Raw genomic sequence first — 17,002 nt, forward strand, 5'->3', positions numbered from 1 at the left:
AACCTCTGAGATTTTTAATTATTCAATAAAGTTTTTTTGTTCCTTTCCCCATTGACCATCTGACTCCTCATATAATTGTTTACTTGATTATTATTTTTTTTGTTTTGTTTTCCATTTACTACCATTTGTACCTGTTCAGGACTAAGCGGGTTAGAAAATGGCTGACTAACCTAATTTAATCTAAAGTATGCTTGCTATCGTTTGTAAAGCACCTTGAATTATATTCTGTACCAAAAACTGTGCACTGTACGATAATGTGCAGTGAATACACTTGACTTATAGTTTTCATCCTCTTTCTCTGTACGTTTAGCATCCATTTGCTCAGAGGTTGATGCGCTTGCTGCTTCCTGAGCAGCTCTTCTTTTCTCCACCCTAGCGGCCCGCTTCTTCTCTTCTTTCGTCGGCATCTTTTCACGTTAAAACTGACTGATTAAGTCCGTGTTTGTGTTGCAATTACATTTTCCTTAATTTTTCACTTAAGCTGGCACTTAGGTGTTGAATCTGCCTCAAGAATGATTTAAGATATGAAGAGGTAGGGGAAGTGATGGCGATGGCGGTAGGGATGAGAACGGCGCCATTACACATGTGCCACACGGCCGTCCTGCTGGCCACTGCCAAGAGTTGATTCTACAATTAAATAAAATAAAAATAAAAAGAGGAATACCCTTGGAGGTCAATCATCACCACAAAAGCTGATAGTAGATGACATGTAGCATATGAGTACCAAATTTCAGGTCAATAGTTCAAATGGCTTGCGAGTTACAGGTGATTTAAAATCCTGGACAGACAAACAGACAGCCACGGTAGCGTATTATATAAGAAGATACTTATAAAGGTTCAGTTATAATTTAAAGCCAGAAAAACTAGAGCAGGTTGATCCACATATAGTTTTATATTGCTAAGTAATTAACTAATTAAATGCTGCATTTCTTTCGGCAAAATGTCTCAAGCTGTGTAAGAAAAAAAATTTAAATAAAGAATAAATTATTTTGTGCAGATTAAGCTTAATAAATGTATGGCACAGAAACTTTGCAAAGCATCAAAAGTTCACAATCTCAAAGGGACAAAAAAGGCAGAATGTTGTAGGAAAAACCTAGAATGTAAATCCTCCCCCAAAAAAGCAGGGTTTAAGTTGAAGCCACTTTAAAAGAAAGTCACTGCAGATTTCGAAGTATTGATATAAGCACAGCAAGGGATATATTAGGAGTCAGAGATGCAACCCATGAGTATAAAGCAAATGAACTGAAATGTCTTTTGTCTAAAAAAGAAAAGTAAGGAAAGAGTGGTGATTAGATACATTCTTATAGTCCGCCGCAAGGCTTGAAGACTGTAGGGGTGCGCCTTATTTTTCTGTGATCTACAAAAGATCATATCTGATTGCCAGTTGCTTTCAGTTCTTTTTTTGTCATTAGAATATTAGATGGATGTCATTTATTTAACTCTAAAAATATTATTAAACCAATGTTTTAACTAAACAAGAAAATGAAAACATTTTTAGACTTGACTTACATAACTTGACACTATTGAGACAGTGTCCAATAGTACAATAGAAGTGTACTACAGATATGACAAAAATACAATATTTCATTCAAATAAAGTGTCATTTTCTTAAAAATTATTGATATTTAAAGACCTTTTGTCATCTGTGCATGCATTTCTGTGGTTTGCAGTGGAACAAAACAAATCGTCTAAGAAACAAACTAAAGTTTTGCTTATTCTACAAAGACACGTCAAAATGGTCTGAACTAAACTATTTGAATGTTCAAGAAGTCTTAAAAAAAATTGTATTGTAGTGATATTTGAGGGTGGCATGGTGGTGCAGTGTTAGCACTGCTGTCTTGCAGTTAGGAGACCCGGGTTTGCTTCCCAGGTCCTCCCTGCATGAACTTTGCCTGTTCTCTCCATGCCCACGTGGGTTTCCTCCCACAGTCCAAAGACATGCAGGTTAGGTACTGTGGTCCTGGAGCCCGGGCTGGAGCCCGGCCGGGACGACTTGGAGGACCAGAGGAGGGCATGGGCCTCTTCCAGACCGAGAGGGGGTATCCGTCCTGGTTATGCAGGAGGCCTCGGGTAGGGGGCTTTGAAGCCCAGCCCTGTAGGGACCCGTGGCCACCGCCAGGCGGCGCCCCAGTGCCTAATTGTCCCTGGAGCCCAGCACTTCCGCCACACCAGGAAGTGCTGGGGGGAAGACTTTATGTGGCGCCCGGAGAGCTGCCAGGAGGACAGCCGACACTTCCGCCACTCTGGGGCGTGGCTAAGGAGGGAATGCCGGGAACACCTGGGGCTCATCTGGGAGCATTATATAAGGGGCCGCCTCCCTTCAGTCAGAAGCGGAAGTGGAAGAGGATGGAGCGAGAGGAAGGACTGGAGGCGGCCAGGAGAAAAGAGGCACAGGACTGTGTGGCCTGGACTTGGGGGAATCGGTGCTGAAGGCACTGGGGTTCGTGAGTGTACAGAACATTGTATATATTGTAAATAAACATTGTGTGGGTGAACAATATGTTGTCCGTCTGTGTGTGTCCGGGCCAGCGTTCACAGTGCATTGGTGATCCTAAATTGCCCCTAGTGTGTGTGTGCCCTATGGTGGGCTGGCGCCCTGCCCGGGGTTTGTTCGTACCCTGCGTTGGCTGGGATTGGCTCCAGCAGACCCCTGTGTTAGGATATAGCAGGTTGGATAATAGATGATATTTTAAGCAGGCTCTTTTAATTAGTATCAAAGGTGGCTTCAATGTTATAATCTCTAAATCAGCCAGTTGAAATTGTTTGTGTCGCACTAAACTTAGGAATGATGTGGAAAAGCAGAGACAGGTTTGTGGAAGTAAGAAAGATGGTAACAGCCAAGTGTGGCCAATGTAAAGGGTACAAGATCATCTCCAAACAACACTGATGTTCCTGTGATCATGTTGCCACTTTTGCCAATATTATGATGGAGTTTAAGGCTTATAGGACTGTAGTCAACATTCCATGCCACAGCCAAAAGACAAAACTGAGCCCACAATGAAGAGAAAGACTGTTTGAATGGTGGCAAACAAAGCACAGAAAACTTTAAAACAGATTCAAACTGATCTTTAAGCTGAAGTTCACTCAGTTGCAAGCTGCACTATGTGTCAATGTCTGAATGAAAGTGAACTCCATGGTAGAAGACACCAGAAAGAGACGGACACAAAAAAGCCCTACTGGAAGCTACCAAAATGCATGTTGTCAAACCAACACAATCTGGGAGAATGTCCTTCACACAGAACAAAACAAACTTGAAGCTGTTTGGTAAATCACACCAAATGTGTGCTTACAGAAAAGGAAGTTTTTAAAGAAGAGAACACACCATCCTTCATGTGAAAAATGGGGGAGTCTACATGTTTTGGGGTTACTTTTCTGCCTCTTCCACTAGGTGCCTTGGATCCATTCAGGGCTAAATGAAATCAGAAGACTGTAATGGAATGAAACATACCACCCAGTGACTGATGGCTGTATCAAAGTTGCCGATCACATGTCCTCCAGCAGTTTAATGACCCAAAACATACTCAGAAATGGATTAAAAAGAAACGTTCTGAAGTGGCCTGCTATGCATCTTGATCTGAATGCTACTAAACACTTGTGTAAAGAGCTGAAATTTAGTTGGGAGAAGGCAACCATCAAACCTGAGAGAAAAGGGGCACTTTGCCTAACAAGGGTGGGCCAAACTGCCAGTCGAAAAATGTACAAATCTCATTCAGAGCTACACAACGCTCTTGACTGCCATCATTGTTTCCAAAGGCTGTGCTATGAAACATTAGGTTGAGGGTACCAATGCATGTACATACCTTTTCATTTTTTTATTATTTAAAATAATTTCTACAAACTGCTTGAACTATTTACCTGAAATTTGGCACACATACTACGTGACATCTACTATCAGCTTTCGGGGTGATGATTGACCTCCAAGGTTATTCCTCTTTTTAATTTTATTTTAGAATTAACTCTTGGCAGTGGCAAGCAGGGTGGCCATGCGGAGCATACGTAATGGCGCCGTTCTCATCCCTACCACCGCTGCCATCACTTTTCCTACTTCTTCATATCTTAAATCATGCTTGAGGCAGATTGAAGACTTAAGTGCCAGCTTAAGTGAAAAATTAAGGAAAATTTACCAAGTAATTGCAACATAAACACTGACTTAATCAGTTTTAACAAGAAAAGATGCTGATGAAAAAAAGAGAAGGCGACTGAGAAAAGAAGAGCTGCTTAGGAAGCAGCAAGCACATCGTCTTCCTCCTCACCCTTGATTGCAGGGCGGCGGCTCCTTAAATAGGTGGATGATTGCCGACCCCACCCAGCCACCTGTGACAGTACTCCCCCGCTAGCTGGGACCTCCAAGGACGACACATTTCAGCCTAGGGCCTAAACCTGTAAATGAAACAGAACAACAAGGGGCAGGGATGTTGCCCTGATGCAGCCCCTCGGCTCGTCTTCTCAGCTGGGCCAACGCTCTCTGCTCTGATGGGCACCCCGATGCTCCCTCCTTCGGCTTCCCCACACGAGCAGTCCGCAGTCCCCGCCACGGAACCACTAGTGGGATCAGGCGTCGTATCCACCTCCCAAGCTGCGGGTTTCTCCTCTGCCTCCGAAGAGGACGGCCCTTCGCGGGACGTGTGCACCCAGCGGCACGTCCTCCAGTGTCGGAGGAACTGGCTTCCCCAAGCCGCTTCCTCCGCTTAATTTGGGACGCCGCGCCGATTTGGGTCTGCCCATTGTAAGAGGGCAGACCCAGCCCCACTGGTGTCCGGAGCTTCACGGGATCGGTTTCACTTACCTTCCCCGCTGTGCCTCTCCGTCCAGGAGTTCCTGCAGTGCGCCGATCCTCTCTTGCCTGCGGCTCTCGATCCTACGCCACTGCCGTCCCTCCTGACTACAGCGTCTCCGCCCGGAGGGCACATCGCTTGGCCGGCGGTGACAGCACAAGGTGCAGTTCCTCTTGCAATTACTCTTGCAACTCCTGTAAAATCGCCACCAAGAAGAGAAGAGCAGCCGGCGGTAGGCTTACCTTGTGAGTAGTTAAACTTACCGACTGCTCTCTATGGGCCTTTCCCTGCGGCCTACTCGGGTTTCCTTGGTGCACGGGATGGACATTCCCTGCCCTCGCCTTCGACCAATCGCTGGCGAGAGAATAGGACACGCTGTCCAATCCTGTGCCTGTAATGAGGAGGGACTTCCACAGCCACAGCCTCACCTTCTCGGCAGCCTCCTTCCAGGGCCCCGCATCACAAAGTCCACCAATGGACCTCCACTGGTCCATGCTACACTTCTTTGCTGCGGGGTTGGATGCACGCCGCCCCTGCGCCACGTGGGTGGGCTCCCCTGTTGTGCCGGGCCTTTCACAGACTATCAGGAAAACAAGTCCCCACCTCGACCCAGGTGGAGCATCCTGCCGGCTACGCCACTGTGAAATAGGGCAGCCCAGACACACACAGGCGGACACCGTTTCAGCCATCATCACACGTTTATTTACAGTATATTTACAAATGTCAAGTGCACCGCCACCAAACCACCAGTCTTCCCCAAAGTCCAGGCTCTCACTAGCCACTGTCTCCACACACAAATCACTCGGGCCTCGCCTCGCCTCCTCTGCCACGACCTCGTCTTCCTCCTCACCCGACTCCAGCCTTGATTGCAGGACGGCGGCTCCTTAAATAGGCGGCTGATTGCCGACTGCACCCAGCCAACTGTGACAGGTTATAAACCACAATCAAAACTTTAGGACCTCAAGCATGGCATTTTATGAAAAGGATCTGGTTGAAATAAATGAAAAATTAAGAGAAACTGTCCCATTCTTTCAGACACTCCTAATAACTAAATATGATTAGTTATCGGTTTCCAAAAAATGAAAACAGAAGGTTACAAATTTTATGACATTCCATCCAAAACACAATTTATTATGTCCAGTTGAGCACAGCTCCTACAGTGCATTTAAAAGAGGACTGAAATGTTGGAATACTTGTATATTATTAGAGAAAGCTTACTGTTAAATGGACTGCTCAAAAAATGTACGTACTCTAATATTAAAATGCTGAGTTAGTCTTTGATTTTTTTCATCATACTTTGAATGTGCAGAAGGTACCCAGAACTTTCTATAATTTGGTCCAAATGAACAAGAACAATATAACATTTGCTTGTGCAGTGCTGTTGAGCAATCCATTTCCTGATGTATTCAAAGTGCTGTTTGTTCAGTGAAACAAAAGGCTGTTGCTGATTTTTTTGTGGCAGCACATAAATCGTTAGCAAACATTCATGGGCAGTTAATAAACATCTCTGGCATTGCATCTAAGGCTGCTTTCTGCCTATGACCTGATGCAGTGAGGATAGTTCCTGACCCTTCTGTCCTTGAACTGGAATGAAAGGTGTTTGATAATGTATGTTTTATAGAATTCACTTACTGTAGTTCTGGCAAAGAAATGTACTATTAATAAGAGCTGCACTCAATCCTGTAAAGCATATATTGTCCACAATTTTAAAAGTATCCACTTTTGAATCCCCTTAATCCAGTTCAGGGTCACAGTGACCAAAGCCATCTCTGCTATAGAAGGTGCAGACATGAAACCGGCCCTGATGGGGCACCAGTCCACTACTGAGCTCCCTTAGATGCTCGTCCACTATCACAATTTATATTTCACAACTAAATAAAACCAAAATTTCCTCCAAAAGGAAAGCAGCACACTTTCCTTATTAATTAAATACCTTCATATTTAAACCTGAATATATTTGTTATTAATGAATACCTTAGCTGACATAAACCCATGTCCCAGTGGCACATTGAAAAGCATGATTACCAGTCGGCTCACTTTGCTCATTACAGGGAAACTAAATTCCGTCTGACATTTTTATTTCTCATGTCTGCAGTGATTTTTGTCACTGAATACAATACAAAGTCTAAAAAAGTTTTATTATGCGCTCTGGCAAAAGGTGCGGCTTGTACTGAGTAGAGCAGCATAGCCAGAATCAGATAAACAGAAAGGATGAGCATGTTTCTTACACTTAACATGGGTATTCTAAGTGCATCACACTGTACAATTATGAGCTGAAAATTTAAATTGACTTAATGACTGATCTGATTTCTGTTAATTAGTTGCTTCAACATAAAATTCCTTTAGACTCACTGTGCTCTTACTCAGTATTCTTACGATTCTACATACTTTCTCCCATGAAGTTTTGCCTAAACGTGTTTATGTTAGCAGTCAATGCCACGTTGCTCTCACCAATCGCTCAGCTTGAATACAGCACTCATTGTTTTACATAGGAAGGTTATGGTGATCATCTGTCTGTATATAAAATGCTAACATCTGCACATCACGATTTCTCATTAACTAACTTAATGTTGATCTTAATTGAAAGTCCGTGACCTGATATCTACTGAAAATTTTTTAAAAATATATAAGTAAGGGCAACCTCAGCAAAGGCACCTATGGTTGTGTGTTTATTACAGCAAAGTGATCACAAAATCAGGTGGCATGGCAGAAAGAAAAAGAAGAGCAATGACATCTTCTGAGAAGCTAGCAAATCCCAAAAGTCGATTATGTGATGAAGAATACCAGGATAGGAGGAAGAAGAAGAAGAAGAAGAGTGACATCTGCTGAGTGTCAGGTTGGGATTATAGAACGTAGGAGCCAACTGAAAAAAATAAAAGATTGTAGGTAGTAGTAGCCTGGTGGCTATGACCTGTGGTGGTGTGTTTATGGCAAGGTGACGGAGAAACTAAGTGATAACTGTCCTAATAGCAGGAAAAAAAGAAGAGCAATGACATCTGCTGAGCATCAAGCACATCACAGAAGGATATTAAGTGACAAAAAGTGAGAAAGAATAAAAAGAGAAGACACTGAACCACATTGACAAGCAAGAAGTAATCCTGAATATAGAGCAAGTGAGCAAGAGACTAGCACAATGGCTCATGGGCATGCAAGACAATGTCTAGGTCACATACTGCAGGAATACCCCAGAGGCAGAAATGCACAACAACAGTGCAGAAGATCGTCAAATACTCAAAACTACAGAGCGCATGAAAGCATTGCTATTACATCCTTACACTGATGTTTCTTTGAAGAGCGATATCATCGCTGTGATAAATGTCAACCTGTATTTCTTAATGTTGAAAACCAAGGAATGAGTTGCCTAGAAATGTTCCACTTGCTCTAGATGGGCTTCAAGAACTAATAATATACATTATAATTTTTATAGGAACTGATAGAAGTAATTAAAACATAAGAATTGTCAACAACTCCTCATCTATAACTTGTTTTTTTTTTATTTTATCTTAGGACTGCACGTCTGCGTGTTTCACTAATAATAATAATAATGACACAAAAATACAGTGATTAACAATGTCGCTTTATCGATCCGGTGTCCTGAATTTGAATCTCGGGTCTTGGCGTTGTACAGGTGACGTCTGCATATCCTCCCTATGTGTTTGTGGGTTTTCCTAGTCCTCTCTTTTTTTTCTTCGACATTCCCAAGGACACGCTGCGCAGGTTGATTGTCAATTCCAAACTGACCCTGTGCCCAGTGCCACTGGAATAGGCCAAGGGCCCCATGATCCTTAATTGGATTAGACAGGTTTGAAAATTTTATCGTAATGATAAAATGAAGTCTCACTCAAGCAAAATGGTACTAAAATTATTCAGCAAAGAGAATGGTCAATGATTGTGGAGCAATAGAATGGATAATTTTAAATTAATGTTAAATATACAAATGAATAAATATATTTTGCAGTGTAACAATAAATAAATAGTAAAATGTGAGCATGAATAATTAACTGTGTCATGAAATATATATATATTGTTCCCTATTTCTTTATGTATTTATTTACATAATAACACCACATGCAACTTGAAATTTAAACTGTCACTTTCACTCATTAAAGTTGAGAGGGTTTACTCTACTAACTACTGTTTACTGTATTGGTGGATGATCTTCTGGGAGCAGAGCGAGTAGTCCTTGGATTAGACATACTTCAGATGTTTGATCATCATGTGCCACATTTGCAGCTTTCATTCCAGATGCAGGCTTCTTGAATTAAGGTAGCTGTTTGGGCATTAATATGGAGTTGGCCTCCCCTTTGCAGCTATAACAGCCTTCACTCCTCTGGAAAGGCTTTACATAAGACTTTGAAGAGCGTCAGTGGGAATTTGTGACCATTCCTACAAAAGACCATTTGTGAGGTCAGATACTGAGGTTGGATGAGACGTTTCAGCTTGTAATTCATTGCAATTCATCGCAAAGGTGAACAGTATGGTTGATGCCAGAGCTCCTGTGCAGGCCACTTGAATGCCACCACATCACACTTGTCAAACTTTGTCTCAATGATCTTGGCTTTGGGCACCAGGGCATAGTCATGCTGGAACAGAAAAGAGCCTTTACCAAACTGATACCACAAAGCTGGGAGCACTGAATTGTCTAAAATGATGTAGCATTAACAGTAACCTTGACTGGTAAAAAGCCCAAACCCTGAAAAACAAACTTTACACTAAGCACTATACAGTCTGAAAGGTAGCGTTCTCCTGACATCCCCCACCAGGCATGCTATATGGTGAAGTGTGATTTATCACTCCAAGGAACGCATCTCCACTGTTACAGTGTCCAATGGCGGTGTAGTTTACACCACTCTAGCTGACGCTTGGGATTACGCATAGTGAACTTTGGCCTGAGTGCAGCTACTCGGCCAATGAAATCCGCTTCATGAAGTTCCTGACATACAGTTTTTGCGCTGATTTTGCTTCCGCAAGCAGTTTGGAACTCTGTAGTGAGTGATACAACAGAAGACAGACAGTTTTTACACGCTATGTGCTTCAGTACTTGGTTGCACCTCCCTGTGACCAGAGCTGTTGTTTCTACACGACGCTTCCATGTCACTATAATATCAATTATAGTTGACTGGGACAGATATGGCAGATTAGAAATCTCACATACTGACTCGAGGCAAAGGTGGCATCCTATGACAGTGTCACATTTAAAGTCACTGAGCTCTTCATTTTACTGGTAATCCCCATGGCCATGTGCTTGACTTTATGCACCCGTTAAAATGAGACGCCTGAACTCAGTAATGTGGAGAGATGTCCACCTACTTTTGGTCATATATTGAATGTAACAAAATATGTACATTTCATGATATATTTAATTATTCGTACTCAGATATGATTTTGTTATTTATTTATAGTCACATTGCATGATACATGTGTTTAATTTTGTAAACAGCCCAAAATATTCCTCCTACAGTATATGATTAGGGCTCTAGAAGCACTGAGCTTTTGACACGTATTATAATAATACCTTAAGCTGCCAACAATTACAGCAGTCAGACTCCTTTAATTAACCAAACTCTTAATAATAGTGTAGTTTTTCATTTTTTTAAATTGAGTTGATGGGAATGCTGGAAAGGAAAAAGATCAGATTAATTTCAAATAGACGTTATTTTACATTTCAGAAACATGTAATGACTTATGAATGTAATTTCAGCGGATGCTTGTTCCAAAGGCTATACTGCCCTGATGCTGCTCCCAGGAGGTAGGATGAAATTACCACATAGTGCCTCTGCTGTCTACATAAAAGTACATTTTCTAGCATCGGGTGTTACCTGTTACAACATGTGTGCTGCCCATGCTGATCTGATATCCTCTGTTGTGCGGCAGACTCGATCATCTCTAGGCTAGAGCATACAGTTGGGAGAAGACAGCCTTTCAGCCGGGACCTTCTCACGCTTTCACAAGCTGTTTCCCTCCAGGGAGCCTCCACCCTGTTCTCTGTTTGAGACTTTTAAACTTTTGCTTCAAGAGTCTGCCGTGCTTCATGTGATGATGTGTTATGATTATTACTAACTGTATGTGCTCATTCATGTGATATCTGCATGGCCGCTTGCATGTTACAAACGTATTTGTCAATGTAAACATGCGCACGGTTTTATTTGATATTATTTTGTGCATAGATCTCTTTATTTTCACAGTGTTGAAAGTTAGATTTGGCTACCTAGCCAGTGCAAAGTATTATGAACATAATTTAAAGTACTGTAAAACAGTGACTCACTGTATGTGATACTACAGAAAAGAGTAAAATGGAAAAAAAAAATTATGCTCCTTGGGTAATACCTAAAAGTAAAATAAAAAAAGAAAGGACATAATGATTAGCATTTTATTCAATCTCATATATGAGTTAAGAACCATAACACAGCATTCTCATACCTGTTCAATCCTGTTCTGATTTACAAGTTAATCTCAGCACATTGATTACAAAGTAACCATCAGTGTGGGACGTGGCACCAGTCCAGTCACACACAATCCCAATTTTCAATGCCTAGTTATCCAAGTAAGCATGTCTTTGGAATTTTGGAGGAAAATCAGAGCACGTAGACAATGTCAAAACTCCACACAGAAGGTATGGAACTAGAATAACAAATCCACAAGGCCCCTGTGCCACTATAACAAAAATGAAATAGGGACAGGATTATTGAATAATAGCTATCTGTACCTCATTGACTAACAGTTTTTTGCAAAATGCAGACTTTGCTGAGAAGTTTCAGTTTGCGTAAAGAAGAAATTGTACTGCAGAATTATATATTTAGTGACTTGTCATCCGTCCATTTTCTTTACCCATCTGTTAACAGATCTGCTTCTCCAGCTCAGGGCTGGTGTCTGTCCTACCACCATTGGATGCAAGATTGGAAACAACTCTGTATCGCAAGGTAGGAAATGTCTATTATCTAATAAAAAAACGAAAATATATAAACATGGAGAGTCATTCAAAACCCATACAGAGCACCTAGCCAGGGCAGCGCCATCCCATCCCATGCATTTACTGTTTTACACTAATCATACAATACAGTTGTTGAGTCCCGGGGTGTTTTAAGAGTCTTATTTATTAATTGATTTTAATGGTCTTTAAGCACAGCCCAGTGGTTTAACCACTGATGAGTGGTCTTCTCATGAGAGTGTGCAGTAACCCATATTGGGTTAATTACAGAGGAGTGGTCTGGGTAATTAACTACCGTCAGCTGGGGTGGCCACGAAATAAAAACGTAGACAGAGGAAAAACAGACCAAGAACAGAAAAGTTTGATCAAGCAATAGTAGGTGGAATGTATTCCAGTTAGCAAGGTTTAGACAGATGGCATCAACTATGCTGAGCAGCATAAAGGAGCAGCAACAATTACTGTTGTGTAAACTTTAGTGGGTCATCATCGATCCCCTGACCAGGACAAACAACTCACTGTACCTGACATTACCTAAAACTGTAATGCCCACTAGATGGCAATGTATTGTTAGAAACCAGAAACATCAGCCTGAAAATTATCAGGATATAACTCAAGTAAGTAAATCAGTGGAAGAAAGTTGAAGAAAGTTTTCACTACATATAATAATGCTCACTGATTAAATACAGCATAAATCACCTCCATTAAAATGTAATATGTATAACATTCTCAAACCGACTTAATCCAATTTAGGCTTATAGCGAGTATTGAGCAAGTAGACAGGGAATTGCCACTGACAGGACACCAGTCCATCACAGGTTTCATGCACACACCCTGTCTCTCACGGTGGGCCTGGAACTGGAAATGCTAGTTAGCCTAATCTGATCATCATTGATGATAAGAAAGTAAAACCAGTGAAATAATAATGAGAACGGGCATTGTCCACATGGACTGTATCTTGGTACAAGGATTCAAACTCTGGATGCTGGGTTCATGAGGTACAGCCATGCCATTGATCTTCAATAAAATGTATTTTACATTTTGGAAAGTCACAATAAACAGGATTCATAGCAAAGTAGTTCATGCTTATTCCCTTCAACTGCAGGGGCTTAAGTTAATTTCCTAACCCAGCCCATTTGCTGTTTGTGTGGAATCTTCTCTTTTTTCAGTGTCCATCTGAGCTCTCATCTGGCTCTACTTTCTTCCTTAATCTGTAAGACGTGAATGTAAGATCGATGGATGACTGTAACTTAATGTAGACTAATTGTTAGCCTTAAACTTGCTCAGTGTAAGTGAGAATGGATGTATGTGATGCAATAGACCTGGTCCTCCTGATGCAGCATGTCTATAAATGGTCACCTTTGCTCAGAAAATTAATAGACGGAACTTAAAGTAACTTTCCCAAACTCACAGAAACCATTATGTTATGCTATGTTATGTTATACTGTAAATGATGAGAACTAAAAATAACAGCTACATATACATCTGATTGTCCTGTCAGTTGAATCAGACTGGGAGGTGTTGCACTTCTTTGGAATATAGTCAGAATGAAAATTAGCGCCTGCAATAGATCAGTCTATTTACTATAAGTAACGTGACAGCTGCTGTCCAAAATGAAGATGTTCAGTTATCTTAGTGTATTGTTCATAAGGGAAGGAATAAGTGAAGGATCAGTATGCTGGTAAAATAGCAGATGTTTGGCAAATGTTGTATTGGACTATGTCAATAAAGTGAACGCTAAGTACTTGATGAAGCTTTTCAGTTACTCATCAGTTTACATCTGATTCTCTCATAATTGATAACAAGTTCTGGGTAATGACCAAGCAAATTAGGTCAACAACTACAAGCAATGTTACCAAGGTTTCTTTGCAGCATTAATGGACTGACTCTTCTTGATAGGATCTGTGATAGCAGCAGATCACAAAGAAGAACAATGCTTCTCAACATTGAGAGGAGACAATTGAGAGGTACTGGACATTTAATGAAGATGTAGCCTAGGTGCATCTCAGAGATTGCAGGCAGACCTAGAACAACTGTTGGTCTTATATATATATATTATATATACTATGTATATTGGCTGGCCTGGGAATATTTCAGGTAAAGTAGGAGGCAAATGCTTAAAGTATGACCTGGCCATGTTGTTACAATGACCTTCATGAGAAGAATATAATGAAGAAGATAGAATCTCAAATATTGTAAGTCACCTTGGATAAAGGTGCCTGGTAAATTAGAACATTAGAACAATCTAGACGAGAACAGGCCATTCAGCCCAACAAAGCTCGCCAGTCCTATCCACTTGTTTCCTCTAAGAAAACATCAAGTCGAGTTTTGAAAGTCCCTAACGTCTTACTGTCTACCACACTACTTGGTAGCTTATTCCAAGTGTCTATTGTTCTTTGTGTAAAGAAAAACTGTTTGTGCGAAATTTACCCTTAACAAGTTTCCAACTGTGTCCCCGTGTTCTTGATGAGCTCATTTTAAAATACAAGTCTCGATCCACTGTACTAATTCCCTTCATAATTTTAAACACTTCAATCATGTCACCTCTTAATCTTCTTTTGCTTAAACTGTAAAGGCTCAGCTCTTTTAATCTTTCCTCATAATTCAACCCCTGTAGACCTGGAATCAGCCTAGTCGCTTTTCTCTGGACCTTTTCTAGTGCTGCTATGTCCTTTTTGTAGCCTGGAGACCAAACTGCACACAGTACTCCAGATGAGGCCTCACCAGTGCATTATAAAGGTTGAGCATAACCTCCTTGGACTTGTACTCCACAGATCGTGCTATATAACCTAACATTCTGTTAGCCTTCTTAATGGCTTCTGAACACTGTTGGGAAGTTGATAGCTTGGAGTCCACTATGACTCCTAAATGCTTCTCATAAGGTGTACTCTCAATTTTCCGCCCATTGTGTATTCAAACCTAACCTTTTTACTTCCTATGTGTAATACTTTACATTTACTGACATTAAATTTCATCTGCCACAAATCTGCCCAAGCCTGTATGCTATCCAAGTCCTTCTGTAATGATATAACAGATTCCAAATTATCTGCTAATCCACCTCTCTTGGTATCATCTCCAAACTTAACCAGCTTGTTACTTATATTCCTATCTAAATCATTTATATATATTAAAAATAGCAGCGGCCCTAGCACTGACCCCTGTGGAACATCACTCATAACATCGGCCAGTTCTGATGAGGTTCCTCGCACCATCACCCTCTGCTTCCTGTGTTTGAGCCAATTCTGCACCCATCTAAAAACATCACCCTGAACTCCCACTTCTTTTAACTTGATGCCCAACCTCTCATGTGGCACCTTATCAAATGCTTTCTAAAAGTCCAGATAAATAATCTCATAAGCTCCACTTTGATCGTATCCTTTTGTTGCCTCCTCATAGAATTCCAACATGTTAGTAAAACACGACCTCCCTCTTCTGAACCCATGCTGACTGTTCAGAATAACTCCTGTCCTTGCCATGTGTTGCTCAATCTTATCCTTAATAATTCCTTCCATTAATTTTCCTGTGATGCTTGTTAAGCTTACTGGCCTATAGTTGCTTGGATCTGCCCTGTCACCCTTTTTATATAATGGGATGAAAATTGCCATTTTCCAGTCATTTGGAATCTCTCCAGTGTTCAGTGACTTCCTAAAAAAAAAAAGAAGGGGAAGTAGTGTAAATATGTCATATGACTCTGACAAGACTATCTCTTTTCACTTTCCAAGTCTATGTTCTGTCCCATATGGATTTGTATTTACTGTATATGCTTCTTCTTGTTTACCGTATGTGTGTATGACATCATGTAGAAAAAATAATGCAGAGTCAAAGTTAGTCTTATAGTTAATTTTAGTTAAGTAATTAATTACATACAATGCTTTTCTAACCTACTCAAAGCATGTTACATAGACTTAGATCAGTGTGTAGCATCAATCTGGGTAATGCAATGTTAGCCATTCTTGTGCCAGTACGCTCACCACACATAAGCTATAAGGTGGTGAAGGGGTGAGACAGAGTGTCAGTTAGAAGTAGGGGATGATTAGGGGCCAAGATGGTCAAGGCCATGGTGGGCAGTTTAGCTAAAACATGAGGAAACACTTTTTTTTTTTTTTTTAAATGCCTAGTACAGTATAATGTCCTTGTTACTGAATTGTGGCATTGGGATCCACACAGAGCACATGGCAAGCCCTCCTGATAGCCGTCGAGCAGTAACCCAAGCTTTTTCCAAGATGATACCACATCCAAGTACTGCCAGGACCCAAACATGCTTAGCTTCTGTTGGTACACTTCAGAATCTCACAGATACAAATTGTTCAGCATAATACACATGTGGCCCTCATCTTTGGTGCTTTGACATCAGGTTTAGCTTTGTCTAGGATGCCTTCAACATGTTCCCTACATTTACATCAACACTACATCTACTCCCTGAAGACCAAGTGTAATTTAAAATTGTTCTGTTCTTCATTCATATCATACTTTGTTGCAGAAGTATTTTAAAATGTGCTCCCAGTTGGTTTTGTCCAGTAACACACAGCTTACCATCAAAGCCTATCAAAGTTTTTTAAGATCCATTTTCTGATACGCAGCCTGCCTAATAAGTATTCATCCGTCCACTGCTTAATAAATATTCTACCACTCATCACTGAATTGATTTAAACCAATTTGGGCTGACAGAGAGCCAGAGCCTATCCTACACTCTTAAAAATAAAGGTACCAGAATGGTTCTTCAGAGCGATTCCATAGGGGAACCATTTTTGGTTCCCAAAAGACCCATCCAGATGAAGATTCCGGAAAGAATGCTTATTTATTTAGATTCACAACCAGCTCCATTGAGTAGTTGCACGGGTTGCAAAGGAGAACCCAATCTGCATTTATATAATACAACTGCTTTTCATGGTAAAAATTATTATAAATAATTAGCTAAGTCTAAAGTTCACAGATTTTTAAATACCAAAAAAATGAGAAGTGATTTGGATTTTTGAACACATGCATGTGAACTAGTCAACTTAGTTTTAAAATGTTATACTGCCATCTTGTGGTCGAAATTAAATTCAACACATTGACAGATGTGGAAAAACAAAAGGTGGACAAATCAGCAGTTGTATATATGACATGTGTGTATTTTATTAAATAATATTCTTGTTCACAATGAAATAATTTAATATAATACACAATCAGCTCAATTCAGCTCAGTCCAGCCCACGATCACAGTTGCCATAGCATGTCCAGGCAGCATTGTGCACAAAGCAGGATGTTGGACTGTGACAGTGTACACTTATGCAAACATACACAAAGGATTAATTTAGAG

The sequence above is a fragment of the Polypterus senegalus genome, chromosome 10 (genome assembly GCF_016835505.1).
Source record: "Polypterus senegalus isolate Bchr_013 chromosome 10, ASM1683550v1, whole genome shotgun sequence".
Classification (NCBI taxonomy): domain Eukaryota; kingdom Metazoa; phylum Chordata; class Cladistia; order Polypteriformes; family Polypteridae; genus Polypterus; species Polypterus senegalus.